At 45.0% G+C, this 7,991-nt stretch overlaps 1 protein-coding gene across 6 annotated transcripts in view; it reads right to left on the bottom strand.

The window, feature by feature from the left end:
• The window catches only part of Fam156b (family with sequence similarity 156 member B), a 77,780-nt gene that overhangs the window by 65,023 nt on the left and 4,766 nt on the right, over positions 1–7,991 (bottom strand). The window lies entirely within an intron of this gene.

The raw sequence follows: 7,991 nt of genomic DNA, 5'->3' as shown, positions 1-7,991 counted from the left end.
GGTTGAGAATGGAGGGTATGGCATTAGTACCTCATAGAAAAGAACGGTAAAGTCAGTAATACCTAGCAGGGCCTGCTTCTGCCTGTAAAAGAAAATAAAGACACCAACATGGTCTTTGCATTAGTGACCTCCTGGCAGGGGGTCTAAAAGAGACAACAGCAGGAGTGGTTCAAGGAGGGTCTTAGGGACTGGTAAAGATGAAGATGGGCCAAAGCAGCAGGAGGACATCTAGGAGAAATCTTTTCTTGCTAATGAAGAGCTCACCTGGTTCCCAAGGATCAGTGGGCTCACATGGCAGATACTGCTGACAGACAAATGCTGAGTAACATTTGCCCCCTCATTACACAATAACATAACCTACGTGGTGAGGGTGCATCCGTGCAAGCAGCCTTTACTGAGAGCACACTGCGTCCAGTGGTCCTGTTGGTGAGATAGCCAATGTAGCCCCGTCCTGTGGACAGAGCTCAGTCTGAGGAAGTAAAATTTTGTCCAAGAAACGGAAGAGAGGCAACAACCAGGGACTCCACTGGTGGTAGACAGCTGGGGTAGAGTTGGGACAGAAGACACAATACTTCCTACCCATTGAATGTACAGAAATTGAGCACAGGATCTGCTGTATCCACTCATTCACAACACATTATTTCTAGCTGGGAAACAGCTGGCGTAAGGATACCTGCCCACTAGGAAGTGGGAAACTATAGCACTGAGGCACATGGTTCTGGACTCTGGGCAGTGTAGGGGGGAAAACACAATCACTGGATGAACAGACAATCAAGCCGAGACACCTTCTGCATCCAGTCATGGACAACACATACTCCTACAGGGTAACAGTCCTCAGAGGGCGGCCAGTCAGTGAGGCAAGGCGATGAACAAAGCAAAGCTCAAAACACGAGCCACAGAGGGATTGGAACACAGAGGTGGTCCTGGAGCCCAGGGCATGTGGAAGGGCTTCTTCCTTGGGTTGCTGTGGCACACAGTGCAGGCTGAGTAGGACCAGTAATGTTCCCCAGTGCAGATTTTCCAGATTTTGGAATATGTGCATACAAAATGATGTATCTCAAGGATGGGACTGGAGCCCAAACAAAATCCACTTATGTATCACATGACATATGATGTCATAATTTTAGACATAAGCTAAAGATAAATTTCACACAATACATAGCCTAAAGAAAATCTTATACAATACCCTCAATGCACCTGTAATTGTGCATGTATTCTGCCTGTGTGTACGCCCGTGCATGTTTGCTGGGAATTCTACCCAGGGACCCAGGAATGCTAAGCACACCCTCTATTGCAGAGCTACACCTCCTCATTTTAATGGTGTCAGAGGCGATCACCTGTGGAATTTTCTACTTCTGGTACCATCCTGGCAGTCAGAAGTATTCAGGTTTTAGAGTACTTTGGTTTTGGAGTTTCAGATTAGGGGTGCTCGATTTGTATTACTACCCCTAGTTTAGATAAGGTAAATGATCAGAGGGATTCAACTACTTAAGGTCACATAGCTAGGTAGGGATGATATCCACTTCTCACTCACATAGGCCTGTAAAAATACAAAGGTCTCTATATTATTCTTTACATCAATCTCTCCTCTTACTACTGTCACCTACTTTAATTCACATTCTCCATTTTGTGCTTGTATGATTGTCATTGTCTTGAAATTGTAATACTCTCATAATAGCACACACAGATTCTGTTATACCACAAGACTATTACTTTCAGAATGTGAATTTTCCTTGTCATGAACAACTGCCCGGCCTAGAACTGAGCACTGATCTTTGGAACAGCTTCAAGGCACTTGCTGGGTAAAGTATAGGGATCACCAATATTTGGTTTTAACTGAACTATTTCACACAACCCAGGTATGAGTTTCAGCGCCGTCTACATCCGGAGTTGAAGCAGTGCTTCCCTACAAACAATTTCCCCCAACACTGTCTTCGATGTCAAGATGGTCCAAGTTAAGAGACACTGCCCCTTGACAGGGAGCTACTGAAATCCTGCTCCTTCAAATATACAAATCCTTCCTTTCTGACCTTCCACTGGGTGCTGCAAGCTAGGTACACTGAGAGGCTTAGCCAGGGAAGGCCACTGGCCTTTTTGGATAAGTGAAACAAAACAATCCTCACACATGCTGGTCAACACCCAAATCCAGTTCTGCTAAGAAGGCTGTATGATCTGGGGGATGGCAGTGGAAATCTGTGACTAATCCTAACACCACATTTCTGAACCCACTGCTGCACTCAAGCACTGGGGACAACCAAAGATGCCTTTCTTCTCTGACTACCACACACTTCCGGCCTGCAGTTGCTTGACTGCAGAGTAATTTGTGTGCTAATGCAGGAATCACAGAGCCTATGGGAGGCAAGTGTACTCATTCCTAATTAACATCCTGACCACTGTCTCTCTCAAGCGTTCTAGGAAGCTTTTCTCACGTTTTCATTTGACATATGTCACTGTTCTCCAAAACACCTGAATGATTCTGTCTCACACTATGAGCTGGGGGCGGGGGGGGGGGGAAGGAGATGCAAACGAAATAGTAATTTCTGCGTTATTTTTTCGTCGTTTTCATTGTTTTTTTCCTAAAATCAGGGTCTTCCCAAGTAGTTCAAGCTGGCATTGAACTCTATGTAACCCAGGCTGGCCTGGAAGTTGCCCAAATCCTCCTGCCTCAGCGGCTGGAGTGCTGAGGCTACAGGCTTGAGCCACCACGCCCCGCTGAAACCGGTTATTTCTGGATCTGCATTTTTTTTTTTTCCGGAACCAGGGATTGAACTCAGGCCCTTGCGCTTGCCAGGGAAGCGCTTATTCTACGGAGCTATCTCCCCGGCCCCTTGAAGCCAGTTATTTCTGGACCAGACCGAATTTGAGCCCAGTGACAGCCCCGCTGCTAAAGGAGGCCCCCACAAAGTTTCAGTCCTATATTCCCTCTTCAAGCCAGCAGCCCCAGCTACAGAACGAGGACTATGCGACACGCAGGCGGTCCAAACGCCATCCTGAGGGCGACGCGAAGCCACGCGCTGCCCAAGGAAAGCAACAACCCTCCCTGGGCGCCCTTCACCGCGGCCACGCGACCAGCGGGGGGCCCGGAACACAGCCGCCCCGCCTAGGAGTCTCTCGGGCACGGCCGTGTCCTTCTCTTCTAGGGCGGTTCTTTCTCCCAGGCCTCCTGGGCCGTCTCAAGCTCTAGCTCCCTCCGGGTCTCACTCGGCCTCTCAGCTTTGCTGTCTGGCGCTCTTTTTTGTGGCGCGCTCTCTCCGTTTCTGGTTCCCTCTCCATCCCTTTCCCGCTCTCCCCGCCCCCTTGGGCTCATCCTCTCAGTCTCTCTCGGCCTGGCTCACGCGTGTTTGCTATCCTCCGCAGGTCTCGCCGTCCACTCGCGGGCGTGACGCCTCCTTTCCCCAGGTAGGGAAACAGCGAGGCGCTAGGTAGGCCTTGGGTAAGACCACAGAGAGGAGGTATCCTCCGGAGGCAAGAGAGGCTGCAGAGCAAAGTTGCGTACTGTGCGCCGGGATTGCGTCATCGGGAAGCGACACCTCGGAGAGGCTGGGCTTTGATTGGTTGCAGCGACTGTGGTAGCCGTTTGGCTGGAAGTCGTGGTGGTGTGTTTCCCTGCGGGAGGGGCCTGGCCGCGTGCCGAAATGGGTGCAGTGCTTCTCCGCCTTGCGGGGCCCTTCATCCAGGCTGACCCCCAGCTAGCACGTCGCCGCCATCCTGGTGCGAATCTGCACTGTGGGTTTAGGCATCCCCCATGTTTGTGGAGACCGTGGGAAAAGGCTCTGAGCAGCTTACGCGACGTCATGGGCGGGGCTTGTGAGAGCGGCCCAGCGTCATTGGATTCTGTGGGTCCGGGTTCAGTTTGTGGGTTCTGGTTTGGGTTGTGCGCGTGAAAACTCGTCCCCGAGTACGGTTTGGTTCATTCTCTGCTTGTGCGTGGGTGAAAGGACCCTAGTAAGATAGCTAAAAACGAAATCAATGAAGTTTCAGTTTTGAGTTACGCTTTAATAGAGCGCTCCGGGTGTGGAAACAGTGTGTGTTGGTGGGGGTTGGATTTACCTTTTAGTTTTATAGGGAGGAACCCACTAGCTGTAATAGCAAGAAGTGCTGCAGGCGCGGGGCTTATAATTATAGAAAGTATCAGATCGGTAAACCAGGAATTGGTGAGCTCTGTGCCCAGTTATTTTTAGCAGGACAAACAAGCATTAGAATGTCTGTCACCTGAGAGTGTTGTGGGCGCCAGGACAGAGTGGACAGACAGCAAGCCTTATTAGCTGGGTCTTATGGGGAAACATGGTCCTATGTAGCCTGTGGTTTTCTGAAACATCAAAGTGTGGGGATATCTGCATCGTGGTTTAATTAAGGAAACAAGTGAAGCCCAATATTGCCAGCAGGGTGAATTTAAGCCAGTTGTCTTTCATGTGTGTCTAGGCAGATACATAAGAAAAGTGTCTTTTTATTGTGAAAATCTCTTCAGATTGACAGCACTTTGTACTAGTAAATGTTATGGATTCTCAGCATAGAAACCAGACCAGAATCCAATATTAAAATTTAGCCATTTATTACCGGGCCTGGGACTGCGTGACCGTAGTCACACAGGAAAGGACAAATGACAAGGGCCTTAGAAATATAGAGGTTTTAGACCTAGAAACCATATCTTGTCTGGCAAACAAATTGGTCATCCAACAGACAGAACAGCACCTTTAGGGACAGTGTGACCATTACCCAAGATATTCTTTTTGGGAGCATTGTGTAGTTCCTGTTTAATATACATCTGCGTATGCATGGTCTTGACTATACAGCAACACTTTTTAGTTGGTTAGCAACACCTTAGTTATTTTGTACAGATAGAAACACTTGGACCTTTACTTTGATTTATTTTGTAGGTCTATTCTGGGAACTCTCAGTCTATTGATTTATCAATGATACACCAAGCCTCCTTGTGGTCTTCTGAGGAAACAGGGTCACAGAAAGTTGAACAGAGTAATTTTTTACATTTAGTTTTACCTTAACTCATCACAGTAAAAGGTAATTTTTGTGTGATCTAAAGAAAGCCAAAATGAATAATCCCAAAAGACAAGGACCTGCCTTTTATAAATGAAGTAACTGTCACTGAGTGTTTTAGTCACCAGTATAAAGCCTCACAAGGGATAAGTGGTGGATCAGATTGAAGCCTAAATGTCAGTGGCTTCATGATCTCCCTGCTGTACCACCCTATACTGTTCCTTTTGAACAGCCCATAATCCAGCTCAATTTTGTAAACTAGAAACCTCTTGAGCCTGCTGACAGTCCCCCTGCTTCCCAGTTGCATGGCAGCAGAGTTCTACACAACCTGCAGGACAGGGAACAGTGTAAAAGGTCTTAGGTCCCAAAGGCCCACCTTAGGTCATTGAAGGAGAGGGGCTACAGGCTGGAGATTAGACGATCTGAGGATGTTTATGTAGGAAACATGCTGATGTGATATACAAAGGTGATAAACACTGACAACTTAGGTACTTCTTAATCCTTTTCTCTCTCCCTACTTGCCTGCACTGATAATGATATTCTCAAAGCTGATGTTTGAAACCAAACAAACATGGGTAAGGAGAGAGATTCCCATTTTACCTGAGGAATATCTGATACCTTGCTACTGTATGTAATGTGTAAAATATTCTTGCATGCTAAGTGAGTGAAACCAGTCATTAGTGTTTCCAAATTTGTAGTGTTCTTGTGTAACAGATGAGATATCTTAGAGAGAAAGAGGTTAAGTCCGCTTTCCAAATTCTCTCAAGTCATGCATGGTTGGATCCTGAAGCTGCTAATGCTCAGCATGTCCCAAACTGATGGTGTCCACCTTGACCCTTTGTGCATTTGCCCATGCTCCAGTGCTGCCTTCCTCAGTGTAAGATGCCACCTTCTGCCTTGTTGCTTAGGCTTGAAGGCTTCCTTGATGACTGCCTCTCTGACCAGCCCAATAATCCCAAAGCCCTGGTGTCAGCAAGACTTTGAAAGGAATAATTTTATACTCCCTTATTCCCACTGCCAGATTTAGTTTCCTAGTTCAGCCATCCTCATGTCTCCCCTGGACAGTGACCATCACGTCAGCTGGTGTTCTTGCCACCAGTCCTGAGCCTTCCTGTACACTGCATCCTAATGCCAGAGGGACTTTCCCACTTGCCAGTCAGGCCCCTGTTGAAACACTGCAGGTTCTGCCCCATACCCTTAGGATAATGCCCAGCCTTCTAGACCAGGCATATCTGCCCCTGCCTAGTCCCAAATGCCTCATCTGTACCACATCCCACTCTCGTGAAGCCCAAACCAAAATTCTAGCCAATCCAATCCTCTTGTTTAGCAGGTGACTCACACTCAGCCTTCCTTGCTGTGATATGGATAGCCTTGTGATGAACTTTCCTTTCTTTGGGATATGCCTCCTCCCTCCTAGTCTCCCTGATTTTTTTCTTTTATTTATTTTAATTGACTTTTATACTTTTAAATTTTTTCCATAATTTTATTGAGAAACAAATAGCAATGAGACAGTTTCAAAAAAGTTGGTAGGACAGTTTCAATAATTAACACATTGCATACATTCTTCCTAGTGGTTAATTGCTGTGCAAGATGCGGACATGATATCCTATTTAAAAACACCATTAGAACAAATCCCTCTATTCATTAAGAGAATGTAACTATATATCTATCCTAACCACTTTGAATACACAGATACAAAATGGACATTCTTCTGTATCCCCTTTTTTTGGTTAAGTTCCGTTATTTGAATATTATAGGTGTGTTAACTCAGCAAAATATTCTAAAAGAGTCCAGTAGCGCATGATAGTATTAGGTCTTCTGCTTGACTGGCAATGTGAGAAATTGTTGACCTGAGTCCCCTACAGCTCAACATAACAGCATGGCTTTACTTCTTTTTGTTTTATGAGATTTTTAAAAATTAATTTTATTGAGGAACAAACAGCAATGAGACTTTTCAAAACAGTTTTGTAGGACACTTACAATAATTAATACATTGTCTAGTATTGCCTTTGTAGTAGGTATTCATAGTACAAGATGCAGACATGATATCCTGCCTAAACACTATTAGTACAAATCTTTCTTCTCATTGAATTAAGAGATAGTAGCTGTTATCTATCCTGTTTTGTATATACAGATACAAAATGGGATTTTTATAGTGCAAAAATAAGGGAAAACACAAGGTGTCACAGCAACCAATAAGTTTACAAGCATAATTGCTCAGATAAAATTGTTTATATAGGGATCAAATGGGGAAGCTAGTCATGTAGTAAGAGGGCATGAATATAGAACTGGGCATTTTCCTGTAGGGGGTTATGTTTGTGACTCTGGTTTTCTCAAGATTATTGATACATATTAGAATATCAATCCCTGGTGCTCATCCCTAGGGTCATATGTGGGTGTGTTTTATCTTTTGGCTTAAGGCCTGGCCCATATACGAGTGCTTGTCTCTCCCACAGTTGCAAGGCATCTGGTCCTCCGTACTGCCTCCTTGAGGAGCTGTCCTTGTGTGACTGCCTATAATGTTTTTAACTCAGCTGCCTACAACAATTTTCCTTTTTAAAAAAATTTTATTTATTTTTTTTTGTGGAACCAGGGATTGAACTCAGGCCCTTGCTCTTGCTAGGGAAGCGCTTATTGTACTGAGCCATCTCCCCTGCCCCTTCCTTTTTATTTTTGTAATATCTTCTTATCTAGAAAATAAAATTCTGATAAGGTGCTTTCTTTTTTTTGTTCAAGGTCATCAATTTATTAGGAATTATGATTGAAAATTAATCAATGGAGGGATAAGGGAGATATTCGGTGAAGGATAGATAAATAAGTTGAACTGTATAATGCTATATGGAGATTATGATTTTTTGGGGGTATCTTTTCCTGTAGACCCTGAAAGGGCTTCTTTTTTTCATAATTTTATTGAGAAACAAATAGCCATGAGACAGTATCAAATCAAATATGTAGGACAGTTTCAATAATTAACACATTGCATACATTCCTCCCAG

Source organism: Octodon degus, unplaced genomic scaffold, assembly GCF_000260255.1.
Source record: "Octodon degus isolate 3935 unplaced genomic scaffold, OctDeg1.0 scaffold00335, whole genome shotgun sequence".
Lineage (NCBI taxonomy): Eukaryota > Metazoa > Chordata > Mammalia > Rodentia > Octodontidae > Octodon > Octodon degus.
Note: the sequence above shows the minus strand (reverse complement) of the source record. Positions and strands in the feature narration are given on the sequence as shown.